Genomic DNA, 20,764 nt, shown 5'->3' on the forward strand with positions numbered 1-20,764 from the left:
CCAAAAATAGGGACAGTTTTTAAATATTGCCCATTATTTACTAATTTGTCCAAATTTTATGTTCTTAGATTTAATTCTCTAGCAACTGGAAATTACACTTATCCGGCATCTACCAACAATAATAGGGGAATAAAAAGCTGCTTAACCATTTCCTAGTTTTATTATGTATTTCACTTTCTTCTGGATTGGTTTTCCAAACAAGAAATTTCTTATCCTTAAAAAAATTTAAGAGCTCCATGTCTACATGTTTTTGGGTCTGGCTGGACTATCATCCACCATGTATGACACCTTAAGATCAATCCAATAGCTGCCTGCTGCCCGGAAGCAGAGTCTGTACTGTACCAATCCCCATGAGTGTTGGATAACTTAGAGTCTACTGTACTTAATTTGTTGCCTTGGCTGCACTGCTCATGATCAATAAAACCTTGTAATTTGCAATGGCTGAATCAAAGCATTGAGATTCTGAAAGTTGTATAAAGGCAAAAAAGAAGTAGCACTGTTCATTCAATGATGAATGGGAAAAAGGAGATGATTTTAAGGATTGGATGGGTAAGAAAACAGATTCTGAAGCAGAATGCAAAATTTGACATCACACATTTACAGTAAAGTACGAGGGATGCCGATCAGTAGTAGTGCGTGCAACATCGGAGAAACATAATAAAAATATGAAGCAGATTAAGCAAAATACACTCATGAGGAGCTTCTTCAGAAAACCAAATACCAAAGAGGATGATCTTATAACAGCTGCTGAAGTAACTCTAACTTGCCACAGTGCTAAGCATCATCACAGCTATGCAATCAAGATTGCAGTAACAAGGTAATAGGAACTATTTTCCCAGAATCTGGTATTGTGAAAAAGATTGCTTGTGGCAGAACGAAAGCAACTAATATAATTGAAAAGGTTCTCACTCCTGCTTCACAAGAACAGCTGATCTCTGACTTACAAGAATCAAAGTACTTTTCAATAGCAACTGACTCTTCAAACAAAGGAAGCAAACTTTTTCCAGTTAAAGTGCAATATTTTTCAAAACAAGAAGGAATAAAACATGGTTTGCTAGACTTTTATGAAGATTCAGATGAAAGCAGTGAGGTGATAATGGGTAGATTAGTTGAAGTGATACAGAAAAATGGCTTGGACATAAGCTGAGTGTCATTTTCTGGGGATAATGCTGCAGTGAATTTTGGCAAGAAGATTTCTGTGCATGAGAAACTGAAAAAAAGAAATTCTGAACTCATTTCAGTGAATTGCAAGTGTCATAGTCCATATGGACCAGTGATGGCGAACCTATGAAATACGTCAAAGGTAACACACCATGAAGTTTTGGGTGACACACCAGCATTCACCAACAACCAAGTTACCAAAGAAACAGAATGAACAAAAATACAAGGAATATGTGACCTTGCACTTATTAAAACTCAACAGCAAAAAAGTCATTAATTGATGTTAATGTAATTAAATGCAATGTGTTCCATATTTTTTTTTCAGTTCAATTCAAAATTACTGTTAAAAGTAGGGTAATTTGCTGATACACTATTTTAAGCCCAATTATCAGTGCATACATTGTTTTCTGTATTATAAGTCAATGATTTTTCTTTTACTTTTTAATACATAGCAGCTCATGATAGGACTGTATTTTTTAAATAAATGTATATGCAAAGAATTGTTTCCCTTTTGTCCTTTTGTCAGCCTGGGGGGGGGGGGGGGGGCACCAGCAGAGTCAAGATAAGCATTTTCCAAATTTTTGACACGCTGATCCCAAAAGTTTCGCCATCACTGACTTAGACTTTTGTGAGCTTGCAGGATTAGAGAGGCATTAAAGTTATCTGCAATAAGTGGTAGTTCAAGCTCAGCAAAGTACCAGTTTCAGTCTAAGATATCATGAGAAGATATGATTCATGCATTTTCCTCATTTAAAAAAGTGCAGACAAGTGTTATATCCTTCTGAAAGGATGTCAAAACATAGCATAGGATAGGCTTACAGGCAATGTCTGCAACAGAAAGGGAGATTCAAATAAAGATGTCAGAAATAAGCAGAGAAAAAATCAAAGCAAGTGCCAAGCCTTGTTTGCTGTAAGTGAGCACTCCAGAAATGGTCCTAAGTCATTGTCTTATAAAAAGGAAGAGATATGTTGGACATGCTCCACCTCAAAAAATCCAAATCCATCAGAACCACGAGAGCTAAAGACTTAAACCTCGGCACAAGTATGAATAGGACATGCTGGAGGGATAGATTCATAACCCAGAGGCTTCCCATGCTCTGGAACAAGATCCCAGTTCATGTTAGGCAGAGCCCCTCACTGACTCTCTTCAAGAGAAATCTTGATGAGTGGATGGGAGATCGTCACGTTACCCAGGGGTCACATCTGTGTCACTACTAGACAGGGGCACAGTAAACTAATTCTATTATATAAGGGGACCTTCATTGTGTCACTACTAGACAGAGGCACAGTATTCTAAATCTACTCTGTGCATTTTTGTACCATTTCATGGGGTGGCGAAAGCCACATCACTATGCCTAGGCTTACAAATGCCCCAGGGCAGATAGCCTAGTACTAAACTATGAAACTATGAAACTATGTAAGGTATGATACCATCAGGGATAATGAGACAGTTTATTATTTAATCAATAACATCTCTTCACTGAATTTTGTAAGAAATGTGAAGGGTGCTGGGATCTCCAAACAATGGCAAAGAGGGCAGAGGTCACCTGATCTCATAAAATGAGAGTTCCTAATGCAGCCTCCATGACTCATGCTTCATAACTACTGCAGATGATGGATTAGTATTTGAGGGTGATTTCCTTCTACAAAATAACATTAAAATTAGGGGATTAAAGGGGCTTATCATTCCATACTAGCATATGTCACTGTGCCAATGACTTGTCAGGCATAGAGTGATGGTTTAGGAGTTCACATTTTTGTTTGAACTAGCTCACTGCTAAGTTTACATCAACAATTTTTTTATTTATTTTATTTAACATTTGTTTATCGGAAAGTCCGACTTGGAACAAAGCCAATTTTCAGCAGAGGTCCAGGGAGAAATGGTCCAGATGCATGTCTTTGTAATGTGGGAAGAAACTGGAGCATGGAGGAAACACGTACGAAAAAAGGGAGGGCATGCAAACTCCACACAGAAGGCACCCCAGCCGAGAATCACATGGGAAAATCTCTTGCTGTGAGGTGACAACACTACTGCTGCACTGCTGTACCATCCAATAATAAGTACCATCCAGATAATCATAAGACTGAAGAAGCTGTAGAGCATATCAACCTATAAACTACACAATATGACAAAACAGAGTCTGCTGACAGAACAAAGCAAAGAGGTGGTGATAGATTCTTTATTTTGTGGAAAAGGATAGATGCTATGGGTAACTCATGCATTAGGTACCTGCAGACAATGAATGCTAAGGATAGATTATTAGAAAAAAGAGGACCACAGACCCTTTCATGTTGTAAGTTTCCTAGTTAACACTAAAAGTAGGAAGTTTAAAAGAAAAAATTGCATGTTCTGCCTTTTTGTTAGTATTCTTATTTGTTTTTTTTTTAATAAATTAGACTCCCAGAAAAAGGATATGAATACAACTCAGGTTGCATTAAGAGTACTGCACATCTTTCAGCCTCCAAAGGAGAGAATCAGGGACAAAGCTTCTGAATGAGCATTTGTCTAAAATCAGGGAGCCCCAATTTGAAAAAAAATCATACTTATTGGTTTGGTGGTTGAGTTATACAGGCAAATAGGGCATAAGTATGTTTGACTTATAGTGTAGAGCATTTTGTAAATTTGCAATAATATAAGTATTACTGCCTCAAAGAAAACCTTTCAGTTAAACACAAAAAGCAAAATCATAATGCATTATCAGAAAAATGCTTTATATTAAGAAATGCTGTGTATACCAAAACAGTTTTCTTTTACTATCAAAAATTGCCCTGGTAAGTAACCAGACTGGGAATATGAGATATATTTGTTAGCTCGGTCAATGTCAGAATATTGTACTATCTCAAAAGCTGCTTTCTGCCAAAAATGTTATTGTAACTATTTTGGCAAGATACACTGCAAATAGCCTTCTTGTTACTTAATTGTTTTTCTCTTGCATTTAAAGGAAAACTCTGCAATGGAACTCCAAAATGCATTTTTCATTTACAATTCAAATTCAGATTTATTAATCTGCTTAAATGCTAAACATACCCTATTAAAATAATTTGCAAACAAAATGCAAACAAAGGTATAACCTTATAATTTTAATGTTCAAATAAACAAGTGGAAGATTTAAAGGAGCCTCTTAAAAACCTAAAGGATATATCTGCAAACTTAAAAAAATACCATTATAATACTGTAACCAATTTAAAGTGCATGCTGTTTAATACATAACATTTAACTTTTCTTTTTGTATTTATTCCGGTATCTTTTGTTGAAATGACTTATTCACTTTGGTTAATATCCTAATTAGGTCCAAGTCCTTCAGTATAAGTTAACCAAACATTTTAAGTGTAGGCAGAAAGTATAGTTGAAACATACATATAAATGTGATAGAATGTCCAGTCAAAATGCTACTGCCAAGTTGCTCATCAGATAACCAAGAAACCACCATCACAGTTTTGATAACAGTATTGTTACTGAAAAAAAATATGCAAAAATATAAAGTTACAAAAGCACTTCTGCTGCAGGCCAGTGAGTGAAAAACAATAGCAGAAAATATAGGTACATTAGAAATTCAAACCAAAGTTTGAAAGGTCAGACAGACGAAATATTCAAAAAAATTAAAAAAAAAAAAAAAAAACAGCAGAGCTAGCCAAGCTGGAGTCTTCACTATGTAATACCTTTAACTTCCACTAGCGGAGGCTCATGGAATACAGTCAAATGACCCCTTAAGGGCATACTAGAGTTTTAGCTACATGGCTTCTAAATGCCCATGACTTGTACTTTTTATGTCTTTATGGGTAGATTCTACCTAGCTTGGTTGGTTGTTTCTTACAGTTTTTACATTAGAAGTTCAGGGACTTGCCATTTTAAGTTGCATTTTACCATTCACACCAAATGCTGGATTCTGAATTAAACTTTCCATTTTGAAACCTTTTTGTAGGATACAAAACTTTTTTGAAAGTTTTCCTGGTATAGTAAATAGTTTGTTACTGAGGTATCAGTAGAAAAATACCTTAACACTGTTTAAGGTGGCATGCTGTTTAGAAACATATGCTTATAAAAATGATTTGTTATGCTTAACTGCAAATTTAAGAAACAGAATGTCACATTAAAGCATGAACCAGGAAGTGAATTGCTATAAAATATTTTATTATGACTCATTGCAGAAATGTAGTTTTAAAAATTGTAAAAGACAGCAACATAAAACAATACCTGAGAAAGTTAAAACAGTCAACATATAAATCATGTATTTAGTGTACCCGTGCTGCCTAACATTTCAACTGATATCAGCAGTGAATTGAGCAGTGACCCAATTTCAAAGTAAATAACACAGAAAGATTAAGAGACAAAGACAACTTAATGGGAGAGCCAAGCAAATAACAGCTCTGTCCACCCTGGGACGACGGAAGAAGAGTATTTCTTCCTTCAACTTCAAAAAAGACCTTCAAAGTCATATGTCCACTACAACCCAATGATTATAAAAGGACATGGTAGATCTGGTAGATGATGGCTTACAGAGTGAAATCTTTTTAACCTCAACACCAAACACTGAAGATATACTTTCTTGCCCTTTAACCTCCTAAATCTAATCATGAATCCTTAATCCTTTAATAAATGATAGCTAGTTTCTTGTGTCCCACTATCAAATATCTTACTGGCATCACAGCTTATTTATTTAGTATTTATGCAGTTCATTAGTTATTAACATTTGTTTACTGAGAGAGCCCAACTGGCACAATGCATATGTTATGTTTATAAACGGTTACGGTAAGAAAAAGGAATCTAAGTCCTAAGCAATAATTCAAATAACTGTCAGATAATGATTTGAAGACAAAAGATGCATGCTATACCAATGAATATGTAGTCCTAACAGTTAAAACCGAACAAGAAAAAAATCCTTGATCATTAGAAACAGCAAAGTAGAACTATTGCGATTCAGTAAATATGTTGTTTACATTGTACATGTTACAGATATAGCTACAGACCATAATTAATCAACAAGAAAGAAACATCATGAGATGTGTGTGAACAATCAACAGCAAAAAAGTAGTGCAACTATAGTACACTGTACATCACTAACATTGCATTCTATGTCTAGGCTTACATACAGTATTCAAAGATGAATTATTTGGCTGCTATAGGTGGGGCAAGAGATACAAAAAGTAGCCTTAAGGTACAATAGAAAGATGTTAAGTAGATGCAGAGCTACTGAGTTATAAAACAGAATAATAGATTATGAATTACAGTAGAATGGCAGTGAGGAAATGGCAACTACATTGAGTTGAAGATAGAAGATCATAGTGAAGTAAGTTTGATGTGGTGTGTGGGAGGGGTGGTCTAATGGGAAAAGGTATGTGAGGGGTGACTGGAGAGGATTCGTAGGAAAAGTGCAGGTAGCCAGAAGAGTGTAGATTACAGAACGCCAATAAGAAGTAAATGTGATTAGAAATGTATGGTATTTGGAAGATGCAATTTAGTATGTATAAAGAAACAGAGATATTACCCTGGTGAATGGCATGACCATGATCATATTTACACCATATGTTGATTAAGATGTTGTTTAAATGCTACAAAGTTATGGGTTTATTTTTGGGTGAATGGGATGGAGTTCCAAATTTTGGAGACATTAGAGGAACAGTGGGAGTCATGCACAGAGTTATTAGATTTTCTGACTAGTAATAGGTGTTTGTCTGTGGAGTGAAGAGTTCTGTTGGTTGGCATAGTGGTGAATTATGTTGCTGATGCTGGGGCATTTATCTGATTTGTAGATTAAGATGAGTTTATCTTGTATAAAAATCATGTTCTTCATTTATACTATATATTACTTCTCATATTAACGTCAATAATATTCTTATAGTCCTATCTTTTCCTAATACATTTTAGGCTGTATTATTTAAGTCAAGATAGTATCCATTCTTAATTGTTAGGCTTCCACTGTTAATTTATGTGTGCTCAAATTTGCAGGTGTTGTTCCACTGATTAATTTTCTATCCTTTCCATTTTAAAACCTTCATTGCACATCTTTGCTAAATTTTCTATGTGCTAGATGTGATGTAAGCTGTCTTGTCAGGTGTTTTCTCTACACACACACACACACACACACACACACACACACACACACACACACACACACACACACACACACCTTTTCAAAACCTGTTTTAATTGCCAAGTTCTACTTTATTCTCCAGTTTTTACCCTTCTTCCACTCCCACCTAGACTTCACCATCCATTATCTACTGCCTTCTATTGCCTTTTATAGAAACTTTCCTTATAGTCTTCCATCATCTGTTTGATGCCCTGAGCATCTAAATCTTTGACTTTCTAATAAAATGCCCCTTTATCGGACTTTTTATCTGAGAAAAGGGGTGACTATTTCCATAATACAAAAGGGAGTTTGATTATGTTGGCTTTCTAAAAATATTAGAGGTAAAACCCTTATACACCATAACTATAGCTACATCTAGACAGTTCACCTGATTCAACATGTAAGTATCTGTGAATTAAAAAAAATTCTGTGGTCTGATTGATGTCACTAAAAAAGGTAGAAACCTTGCTCTCATCATCCTTCCAAAAATGATTATATCACCTAAATATCTTATGTAGATAGACCAACTAGTTGCAAAATCTGAAGAGGAAATATTCTCCATCTCCCATCTCTACAAAATAATGTATGATAAAGGGACACTTTATTAGACTGTTGAGAATGGCTTCTGAGAATGAAGCATTCATTAGAAAAAGGCATACATTGTTTTTGGAGCGGGGTTACCCTTTGAATATGATTAATACAATAATGGAAGATATCATTCTAAAAAGAGGGAATGCATTTTGCCCTATATTGGGTAATGCTGAGGAGGTCAGTATTAGAAGCACAGGTGGGGAATCTCAAAAAACATAGTTTTGAAATAGCTATGATTTTAAAGTTTGGTATGGATTCCCACCTTATGAAAGATGTGATTTGTAGAAATGTGTACATTTTAAATCAAATGCAGTATGAACAGCAACCTTAGGTCATAATCCCCTTCTTATATATAAAAATTGGATCAATTTAAAGGTAGATTTTTAGAAGGGTAACAAAGGAAGTGAGAAAGTAAGTGGTTGCAGTGACATGTTGGTATTGTATAGTGTAGGGAGTACAATCTGTGTCAGTGCATATATGATTCAGGATAGTGTGCCCATTAAATATAGCAGGAAAGAACATATAAAATTGGGTTCTGGAGCTATTTGTTTTACCCATGGGGTTGTGTATGTGGCGTTATGTCAAAACTGCAAGTCTTTTTTTATAGGGAAGACAGAGCATCCCTTGAGAAGAATGATGTGTAAACATCATTATGATGTTAGCAAGCAAACCCAATGACTTATTTGGACATCTGTTGAACTGGGGAGGTAGAATAATTTTGTCTTAAAATGTACTGTATTAGAAAAAGTAACAAGAGATCTGAGAGGGGGATCTGCAAAAGCTATTGTTGCACCATGCACGTTTCCTTAAATTATGTGATATTAACAGCAAAATAATAATTTTGTTTGGTTAAATATATATTTTTTATAGAATTTTTATATGCTATATTCATACTGTTATTTAACAAATGTCATTTATTATAATATTTTAGGAAAGTATATTCACAGTGATGATGTTAAAGGAAAGGGCTGTTTTAAGAAGTAATTATTTATGGAGATGTTTATCGGTCAATAGGGTAATGACAATATTTTCTGCATTTAAATGTATTGACTCGCTATACTTCAGTTTTGATGAAGTTCTTGTTAACAAAATAACTTCACTGAAGGATATTAAACTGTCTTTGACTTTGGAATGTTCCTTCCCTAGTTTATTAAATCCTGTAACAGTTTCCAACACTGGAGTTTTGCTTATTGGGTCCACTAAATGCTGCATTCCTAGATTATGTAAAATTAGAAAAGCAAACAATACACTATAACCTTCATTTTTTGCAAAATCACTTGCAACATTAGCATGAAGGATATAACTGGAAATGAAATTAATTGTAAAACAAAGATGCTTCAGAATGTACCCAATACAGTTTGATGTCCTCTGTTTCTTTTAAGCAAGTTACTTCTGTAATTCAGTCTTTTTTTTTATTTCTTTCAGCATCTTTTCCCAATTATCTGTTCTTCTTTCTTGTGCTGAATATCTTCTCCTTGTAAAGTGTCATATCAGTTACTTAATTCTGTGTCCTGTTCACTGTCTTGCCATCTTTTTGCTGCTCTGTATGGAGATTGAAATGCTTTGGACTCTTCCTCACAAGATAGTTCAGAACTTCCACCTTCAGTAGCCTTCTCTGGGTTTATAACTTGCTCCATTTCCTCTGAACATTTATCATCCAAGCAGTGTCATTTGATTGACACAAACAGCATTCCATTTTACAATCATTCTTTTTATGAACATACTCCCCACACTTTTTACAATTAATTTTAGTACAATTTTCAGCTACTCACAATGGTAACATGCTTAAGTTGCCCATATACTTTCTTTACAGTGCACAACACATATAGCATTAGATAAGTACTCTGTTAAACGTTCACAATTTTAAAATCCCCAAGCTAAATTTCATCTAGTAGTCCATACACTCAACATAAGTTTAGTCTTTTTTGTTCCAATAATATCTATATAATACCATTTAACCACTAGTCTAATATCTGCCTCACTCAAAATGTTTGCTGTATATTGTAAAAAACATGTTTATGTCTGGCTAACAGAAAATTTTGCAAAATAAATTAATTCACACCATAGCTTAGATGCACATTTTATTTGAAAGTTAAGTACCAGCATGTAATGTGTTTTCAAATGTGATTACATTTTCCACGTGTAATAACTCTTACAACCTTTTCACTGTTATTGCCAGAGGCTCGAGAACATTTAAAAAATATGTCTGGAATAGGTATTATTTTAATTCTAAAGTGCAAAATGGTTCTGCTCTGTATCTGCATAATTTTAGAAACTTCTGAATCAGTCCCTTCCATTCATAATGCAGTCTTTACATTTGCATTACTTCCTCTCTTTTTTTACTCATAACTTCCTGCTTTGATATTTTTGGATTCATTAACATGGCAGAACACTGATACTACTCTGGCTAGTAAACACTGCCATCCATAGCTTCTTCCTCTGGTGTCAAGATATCTATTTCAGAGATATCTGGTATATTCCCGCTACCTTCTTGAAAATATACTATTTGGACTGAAAAAAATGACTGCTACAGACAAAGAGGGTGAACTACATAAGGGGAACTTTTGAATATGGATTATTGGCTAGACTTGCAATGGTCTGTAGTCTGATTGCCTAGTGCATACCTATGAACCCATGAACACGTTACTTCCACAAGGGGATGACTTCAGCAGGACACCCCACACTTCCTCAGAGGCAGCATCATAGTTATTTCAAGAGTCTCCACTAGGTCAATTAGTCAAGCTAGTGCACATCATGTTTTTACCTATCCCTTCTCTTTCCAGAACAGGCATGTATAGCCTCCTCTGCCAGGACCTTAGATGCCCAAGCTTCTAATTGAACCCAGATCACTGCAGTTATGGCTTTATCCATGTACACCACAGCACTAGCTATCACTATGCCTCTGATAGAGTGTGGTTTTATACTTCCTAATTGCTTGTCATGGAATTTATGATGGAAAATAATGCAATATTTGATCCACTTATATATGGTATTCTTGGAAATGGGCAATTCTTTCTTTTTCTCTTCATGGCAAAAAATGCTGATCTGACTTTTTTCTAGTCTTTGGTATTGTCTAAAAAATACCTCATTTGCCTGTGAACAACTGGAGAATGGATTACCATTTACCTTTTATTTTTCTGTGGCCTAGGAAAGAATGCTGAGAGATGGATAGCCTGGTTAAGGGGTACCTCTGTCACAATTTTTCTCCTAAATGGCAGGTCATTGTATAAGGTAACCCTGTCCACATGGCAATCTAAAAAGGGTTTCAAGCACATTAGAGCCTGTCATTCCAAGACCCTGCAGGATGAGGTGACCACAACTAAGAATATGTTTTTCCACGAGAGGAACTTTATGTGTGCTGAGTTTGCTGATTTGAATGGAGGAATTGTTATATATCATTTTTTCTGTCATAAAATTCAGGTCCCAAGGTGGTACAATTGCCCTGTTGGGGAACATGAGATGAAGGATTTATTTTAAAAACTAGTGCATAACTTCTCTGCGGTGAACTTAATGGAGTCATGCATTGAGCATTTTTGAAAAGCTCTGTCAAGTACTCTAGGACCTCTGTTACCTTTACTTTTTAGAAATAAGGGTGCTCCTTTGGAACCATACAGAGAATCTCTTCCACTTTGTTAGATATATCTTATTCTTGGTATCCTCAACTGCCTCATTATGTAGTGCCATACCTCTCAACTGTCCAGATTTTTGTAAAATGTCCAGATTTTTGCCTCATATTTTTGGTCTGCTCCTCATTAACTTTGTGGTTTTCTGGATTTTTCTGGCAAATCAGTAATGACTGAATTCACTAAACAATGGCAGGCATTTGAGTTTCAGACCTCATATCCTTCAGAAAATTAATGACAACACAATACCTTTCAGTCTAGCAACTTTCTAAATTTATAACAGCAATATTGAAAAGCTGTCCCGATTTTTGGGGCTTTGTCCTCCCATTATTTGTGGCTTTGTCCAGATCTTTTGTGTTAAGAGGTTGAGAGGTGTGTGCAGTAAATGAAATGAAACAATTGATGCCAAAAGGGTAGTAAAACAAAATCTTATAGGCTACCAGATTGGGGGTTTTGATTCCTGTATGTATGAAGATGTCCCTGTTCTGAATTGATAAGTCCATATGTCTAGGCAGTTGCATCAGGTCTTTCTTGACCATCAGTATGAGATGAGAGAAACAATTCTGTCCGGGCCAAAAAGTGCCTATGCTTTTTCCTTGCGTGTATCTCCTAAATGTTTTGGACTACTTTTAGAATTACGGGCAGAGATGGAAAGCCATGTAGAAGTCTTACCTTCCATGAAATACAGAATGTATCCCTACATGAGAGTTTGCTGTCATGTTCTGCAACAAAATCTTTTGATCTGAAAATTCTCATATGAGGCAAAAAGACCCATTTCTGGCATGCCCATAGTCTGATACAACAAGCCTAGCTCTGAATATTGCCATTCATGAGTATTTGTTGAGGCCCTGCTCAGGTGATCTGCCACGGCACTGCCCTCTGCAGGGATGTAAACTGTCTTCAGGGTCAGACTGTAGTTTGTAGCTAACTGTTAATTTTCCATCACCATCCTGCAGAAATGGTAGGAATATGTCCCTCCCTGTTTGTAGATATATCATATGACTGTGGTATTATGCATCACAAGCTTCAGGATTTCAGGGATGCAGAGGGACTTGAATGCTCTCAAAGCCTTTTGGGCTACTTGCATTTCCTTCAGGTTGATATGGAGCTTTGTCTGTGCCCTGCCCCAGTGCCTGTGATTTCACCCCTTCTGCATGAAATCCTCAGGCCTGGGCTGATGCATCTATAGTCAGTGTCTGACTATGGGTCAAGGAATGCAGAGACATTCCCCTATTCTCTTTCTTTTTTGAAACTCACCATTCCAGTTCTCCCTTCAAGCATTTGAGTGATCAGAGGGGATTATCTGATATTTACAGTTGCTGATCCCAAAGAATATTTACTGTAGGTACAACTAGATCTTTAGCAGTAGGGGACCATCAGGACTGAGGCTGCCATATGCCTAGGATCCTGAGGATATTCCATGCTATCCCTATATTTCTGCAACATCATCTAAAAGTACTGTATATCTATTGTCTTGTGGTAGAGAAATCCTGACTCCTGCATATCCTTGAACACCCCAAAAGCCCAAGAGCACATTTGTTTTTGTCTGGCCAGATTCCAGCTTGGGCTTCTGTAAGCTTAGAGTGAACCCTAACTTTTGAAAGCATTGCTGGCGGAAGAAAAGGGACATTACGATTTGCTTCCTTGTGAGAGCATGCAAAAAGTAATAATCTAGGTGTGTTATAAAGAACAACATGGGTCCTGAAAGGGGGTGGGGGTGGGGGCAAGTCCAGAAGTTCAACATTGTGATCTTTAGCATTTTGGTCATCTATATTAAATTACCAGGGTTATGCATTTCAGGACTGTGGGCTTCTACCTTGTGATTGCAAGTGTATCTATATCTATATCTATATCTATATCTATATCTATATCTATATCTATACCTATATCTATCTATCTATCTGTCTTTTTTGTCCTGCAGTGTAATACCACCAGAACCAGGCACTTCGTAAAGACTCTTGCAGCAGTAGCTACACCAACGTGTAAGGATGTGAACTGACAATTTCTTCCTTTTATCCAGAATCTTTGGAATTTCCTGCCTATCAGATGAATGGGAAGGTGCAGACATACATCCTTTAGGTCGAATGTCACAATAAATTCCTTTGATCACAGTAGGGAGAGAAGGAACTGAAGGCTTAACATTGAGATTTTCTTTAACATAGGAATGCATTTAGTTTGGACAGGTCAAGGATGGGTCACCATGGACCATCTGCCTGAAATATAACACTGAGATAATAAGGGGTTCATGGTCTATTGGTATCTCTGTTATCCTTCTGTATTAAGGCTTTATATGGTTTTATACTGCATTCCTAACAGTATCCATTGTTCTATTATGTCCAAAAGCTGGCTTGCTATTGAACTGTCAGCTCTCATAATGCTGACTGCTGACAGACAAAAAAAACTGCAGGAGAAGAGCAACTCTTGAACAATATTCTTCTCTTGTTTTTTTGCAGGGGGACAAGCCTCACCAAATCCCTTAACAAATATCCCAACTCTGAGAATGCAATACCTCAGAGAAAAGGGAATGTTCTGAGAACTAGGCATCTTGGATTTGTTATAAGCATTCTGTTTTTCGGACATTCTGTCTCTGTATTTCAGTACTCACTCATGCAGGTCCTGACATTTCAAATGGTTACCTGATAACCTATTTACCTAACAAATGAGTAGCTTCCTTCCCATTTTCAATGAAGGATGGATTTGGGATGGGAGGGGTGGAATTGGACTAGGTAGTAAAAGCTGATCTGTAGAGGAAGCAATGGGCTGTTAATTATTTTGCCTCCCTTTATTACCCTGCCATTTCCTTTTGTACAAGTGCTTTGCATCCTTGGATTGCTTTTCTTTTACATAGCTTTATATAAAATGGCCTCTGCTTATTAGGATAATTTCAAATATATTTAGGCAGATGAGGATGAAACATTAGTCAGGCTGAAATCATGACACTTCCTTTTTCTATTAGGTTCCTAAAACCTCAGTGGCCGAGATACAAAACAATCAATTACCTTTCAAAAAGACCACTATACAACTCAGCCTTTATATTTTCCATTAATAGCCATATGTGAAGCCAAGCATGTCTTCTTAAGATGTAATCAGTAATTACAGCTTTATTGACTGTGTCAAGAGCATCATTGGTGCGCCTAATACTGCGACTCCCCATTTGTATTAAAGTGTTTCTTTAGTCCTCTTTGGTCAAGTCCAACTCTGACATCTGTTTAAGTATGTACTCCTGAAACTTCAAGACAATTTGCCTAGCAATTCAGTGCAATAAAATACAGCATGGACAATGTATGTATTCTTGCCATACCCAACCAACAGTCTACTTTCCTTGTTATTTTACAGGGTGCTTCTACCTGAGGGATGTATAGCCCCCATTTGGTAGTATCTACTTATACATTATATGGGTCTGCCACTGAATTTGTGCAAGGAAAAGAATGGTGCCCCTAGACTTTGTAAAATCTTTCCAGTATCTTAGGGGCTCAAGGCTTTGCATCTGGTTCTCTGAGTTTGTTTTAAAGACATCCAGCAGTGGTCCCTGTACTGGGGCACTGGAACTGGCTTAGGAGAGTTATAACACAGCAGTCCAAGGGTCTTTCTCTGAGCACCAGAGTCTTTTAAGGTCTGTCGCTAAATATGCTCCTTCATGAGGGCTAAAATATGCCTGAAGGAGAAGTTATTCACTGGGGAGTTTGGGGGTAACACATCCTCACTGTGAGTATGATAGTGTATGCTGAAGACAATGAAAAGCAATAATTTATGTTATCCTCCTTATGAGGATGGTCTGCTTTGACTGTAACTTTAATCAAAATGGTGAAGTGTCCCTGCTATGTTTTGCAAGGTGTTCAGTGGAAGTGGGAAACTTGGATTGTCCTAACTGCCATCCATGATGAAGGGTAAAAAGAACCTGTTCCAATGAAAACAAATCCAGAAAAGTAGGGAAGATGTCTGATTGATGCATTCTGGGGTCTGACCAAGGGTGTTTTACAAATTTACTATATTTGAAAGGACAACCATCCTCATCCAGAATCACAATGATAGCTGCTTTTCCCTTTAATAATGAAGAGACATTTTTCTTCTGGTAGCATGGAGTAATTTGCGTAGGAGAGGTCTGCCTTAGGCTTGGTCCAGGAAGATGTGTTTGAGTCTTTTGACGTGTTGACTCCTAAGGGGCATTGTCAGTGATTGCCAAATCCTTTGACATTTGGTCTGTGACTGAACACATACCTTGTCAGTAACAATGTTCTCAAATGATCCTGCTGACAGGCCTGAGGTAAGGCTTCCTTTGCAAGTTATCTGAGCAGCAACTGTCAAATATCATAGACAAAAGGCACATAAAGAAAGTGAGTTTCTTGTGATTCAAATTTGCAAGCATGGTGTCACTTCTAAGCTTTTCAGTTTGGACCTGAAATCTTTACAAATGTTACATGAGGTGATGTCAAGGTTGAGGCCAAAGCAAGAAACACAGTTATTATGCCTATCCTTGAAATTTATCTGCCTCTCACATGTGCACTTTCCCTGCTTTGCCAGTAATCCCAGACCTTCAAATGGGCACATATGGAATTCAGAAGAAAGCTAGCAAAAATAATACTACAGAAATAGCCTTACTGTAAGAAAGGGAAATCCCCTAAGAAGTATTTATCTGCTCTTGGTCTGGAATGTCAGACTATACAAATACCTGTATAGTACCAAGTCGCAAGAAAGAACTGAAGATGGCTGAACACATGTCCTGCTTTATACTACGGGAGGAATTTAATAAAGCCTACATGTTTTGAGGGTTTTTTTTCATGTAGGCATTGTGCCATGATGCCTACATGGATACGAACATATTAAGATTCAGTAAGCACTGCTGAGTGGCTTGCACACACGCATAAACCTGGAAAATTCCACGGCATGCAAATCACCTCATAAGCAGGTGAATCGCATGCAAATGAGGCAGGTAGAGCAATCCAACAAGCCGAAAGACATCTGTTCAGACCCCATGTCAGTGTCCGTATTGTACATGGAAAAATTCCATATACAGGAGTCTAGACCGACAAAAGGGGGTGTAAAACTAGAAATGTGGACATAAATCCCCTGAAAATGTAATGCCACATACACATGTGAGCAAAACTCTGTATGTCAGAAAGATTAAAGGGAATAAGTTAAATTAATACATTTTTTAATAATCTCGGCATGTTTGCACTACATAATGCAGTGTGCAAATATGCTTGATAGAAAAATAAAAAAAAAAAAGAATTTTATGCTATGTGACAGAAATGTATTATAAGACCTTGCATGGGGTCCCTACAACAGTGCATTGCTACTGTTGTTAAGGTGACAGGGCTATGAAGCATGTAGCGATAGGGCTATGAAGCATGTAGCTTCCACACTGTCAGCACGGATATTTATGCAAATGAGGGGAGTTATTGAAAAGCAAAAAAGAGTAACCATGTCCACATATCTCCTTCATGTAGGGTCTTACACCATTCTGATGCTTACACAGGATGTGGCTGACATCAAGGGGGTGTGTCTTTTCACTTCTAAACTCTTTTAAGCTTAGGTGCGCGTGTTTGAATGGCAAGATGCCTGGCTGAGCGTGTTCTTAAAATCAGATGTATTCAATTAGAAATTTTGACCTTTGTATAAGCTATGCTATGCGGCATGGTGCCATTAAATGATGTTAATTAAATTGTAAGCAGGTGGAATGGATCATAGTTCGGCAATCACACATTCTGCACCTACAGCAGAACTGTATAAAGTATGCATACACCCTGCATTCTGATTTTCCCCCAATAGTCTGGACCATTCGAGTACAGACTTGGGAATATTAATCAAGATAATGCTAGGGGCTGCTGCCGGTCTGCTACAACTGCATGTGCTCGATGCTGAAGTCAGTGCTGCTGGTGCTGCTGACAATAAGTCTAGGCAGAGAAGTAGTGGAGTGTTTAGGCCCAGGCTAACCTTCCAGGAGGTACATGAGCTGGAGATTGTAGAGCACTACAGGGTGGACAGGGATATACTACAAAAACTCAGAGAACTCTGCCACCCTCAACTCAGACCCAGATCCAACAGAGGGGAACTCATCCCAGTGGAAACAAAGGTATGTGTAGCCCTTAGGTTACTAGCTACAGGCACTTTCCAAAGACTAACTGGGAACATGATGGGAGTCTCACAGGCATCTGCAACCAGAATACTCTATCAGTTCCTGGATGCCATACTACCACATGCCAGTGAGCGCATATCTTTTCCTGTCACTGCTGAGGTGAGGGCCAGCAATATGCAACATTTCTACCATGTAACACACTACCCTGAAGTACTGGGTGCCATATATTGCACTCATGTACACATCAAGGCACCACTCGGTGAGGAAGGTAGAATCTATGTCAACCGCAAAGGGTACCAGTCCATCAACTGCCAGGTTGTATGCAATGCCCAGGGGATAATGCTGAATGTGTGTGCTTACAGCCCTGGCAGTTATCACAACTCCCATATATGGCACACATCACAGCTGTCCCAGATGTTTGGTAGGGGACATATCCAACACAGCCATTTACGGGATGCTGGCTATGCCCTGGAATTGTGGATGATGACATGCATCAGAAATGCACACACACTCATGGAAGAATGCCATAATAAGGCACATACACAAACTAGGAACATCCTAGAGCATGTATTTGGGCTTCTAAAGTCATGATTGCAGTGTCTCGATATATCTGGTGGAGCTCTGCAGTCCTCTTCAGCCAAGTGTGCATATATATTCACAGTACGTGCTATGCTACATAATCTGATCCTACGATAACTGCTGCAGCAAGATCAACAAAGGGAAAGGATACACAGCCCCCTACTAGTGCCTAGGTCATGACAGCCACAGTCAGAGGAGGACTAGGAGGGGGAACCCCCTGATGATGTCCCTGTAGGCAGAAGTAGACATGCTCAGTATGGCTGGGCATTGGCTAAGAGGCAAAGCATAGCACATTCACTGACAACCTAGGGACCTAGGGGCTGACACCTTACCCCTACTCACAAGTTGTTGTTCTCCTTTTGGCTTTTCCTAGTTAGGGGTCGCCACAGCAGAACTCCGGTCTGCTAATGATTGGCAGTAGATTTTTTTATGGGTGTCGAGGTGCCAGCTCAATGCCCAACCTTCTGCGAAGGCACGCCCATTCTACACATGTCTTTCAAACCCACTCAACCGCGGGGAGGACATGCAGACTCCACACAGAAGGCGCTCCACCCAAGAATCGAACGGGAGAACCTCTACTCACATACAGTAATTAAAATTGATGCCAGGAAACCCAAACAACCTGTACCTATCCATGTACTGGCATCAGACAGAGTCAGCCCTGAATTAAAGTTCTTTCAGCTGCTTTATTTGCAAGGTAAGTCTCTAACCTACAGAGTACTTATGAGGATTAGTATGATATGGTATTGTATGCATGGATCTGCTACATTTATGCAAGTAAATATAGTGGGCTATTTGGACAAAAGTAGCATCCACATGGAACTACAGCTACCCAATCCACTATCATGTGTTCTTTAATGCTCACAAGGCCTCATGCATGGAATATTCACTACTTCAGTCTAGTGAGATGTTACACAGTGAGGTTACATGATATTTGGACTACTGTGTATCCCAACAGAACATGTGGTGTTGTTCACCCACCCCCAACACAGCGGTTTTCCCATATAACCGCTTTAACAGTAACTCAGCAATAGTATATCAGCAATCCAGGTAATCTCATGGCAGCAGCATAGAAACTGATCATACATTATATGTCTCACTTAACACAGGAATAACAGCGTACATATTTATGCTGTAATGACTCTTCTCTTTCTGGCAGCTTGTGTGACTAAGTGGACTAGGAAATTAACATGGGGATGATGTTGATGGTTATAATCTGGAAGTATCCACACTTATGTTGTTTTTTTTTTACAGACTGTCAATCTGTGTGTGGTGTAACATTATCAATCTCTGTCACATATTAATTACATCAGACAGCTGAAAAACGCCATGGATAATTTGTGTGAAGTGCAGTACTGCATAAACAAGGACAGATGACCCGGACTGGAGTACAGGTAGGTGTGGCTGGGAGTGAGGTTATAAGTACTGACAATCCCACTGGTTTTGCTCATACACTTAAACAGAGCACCATTCTGTTGCCCCTTATTCAAAATGACCTATTATGTATAGATATGTCTATACATACATACATATATGTATACATAGGTTTACCTTTGAACGTGTGAAAGTACATTTGTCGAACGTGCACATCCGCGAACTGTTTACGCGAAAACCGAAGCGCTGACTTTCTGAAATGTCGAATAAATATCGATCTTCGACATTTCCGATCACTCCACCACCAAAACAAGCGCTTCCATGGGTCAAGGTGGGGGGCAAGATTTTGGAATTCGGCCCTTTGGTTTTTGCAGTTTCGGAATTTCGCTGTTTGCAGTTCACGGCAACAGTTTCGAAGATGTTGCTGTCAAACATTCAAAGGTAAACCGTATACATATCTGCTTGTCACTTTATCTCTTTCCCATAGATAGTGTATCTATCTATTTCTATGTATATCCATATATATATATATATATATATATATATATATATATATATATATATATATAAAAACATACATCTCAGTCTCGCCCCCTATATCTCTATAACACACACTCACACACACAGACACATATATATATATATATATATATATATATATATATATATATATATATATATATATATATATATATCACACACACACACACACACACACACACACAGCTAGGCCTGCTGATGTCATCAAACATATGTTCTAAAGAGACAGTAATAGTAGACTTGAGGTATAGCACATGCATCATGTACTGTGATTTGTAGTGTGTACTATTAGATTGGTAAGTGATTTAATCTACACGCAGCCAAGTTGCAGTGTGTGTGTGTGTGTGTGTGTGTGTGTGTGTGTGTGTGTGTGTGTGTGTGTGTGTGTGTGTGTGTGTGTGAGCTGTGCCATGTCCTGTAAACAGTAATTGGAAGTGGTGCTTTCCTCACTGTAGCCAAGTTTGTGTGTGTAGCAGTAAGAGCATTTTACATCAGCTTATGGAATCATAAGATCTTTGAACTTTACTAGCTTAATGGCCCTACAGCCCTCACAATCCTAGTGACATTTATACCCTTATTTACATAATCAGCACACATTGCGCCTGTCAGTGAGGGACACAGGCAGAAACCCTGTGGTGAAATGATGGTGACCCAGCCAATCATACAGATGGCATGTAACACCATCCACTGAGGTGCTCTCTTTGCCATTAGACAGCATTCTATTTCAAAGGTGTGTTAAAGTTTGCTAG

The sequence above is a fragment of the Protopterus annectens genome, chromosome 12.part0 (assembly GCF_019279795.1).
Source record: "Protopterus annectens isolate FY-2018-M chromosome 12.part0, PAN1.0, whole genome shotgun sequence".
Classification (NCBI taxonomy): Eukaryota; Metazoa; Chordata; order Ceratodontiformes; family Protopteridae; genus Protopterus; species Protopterus annectens.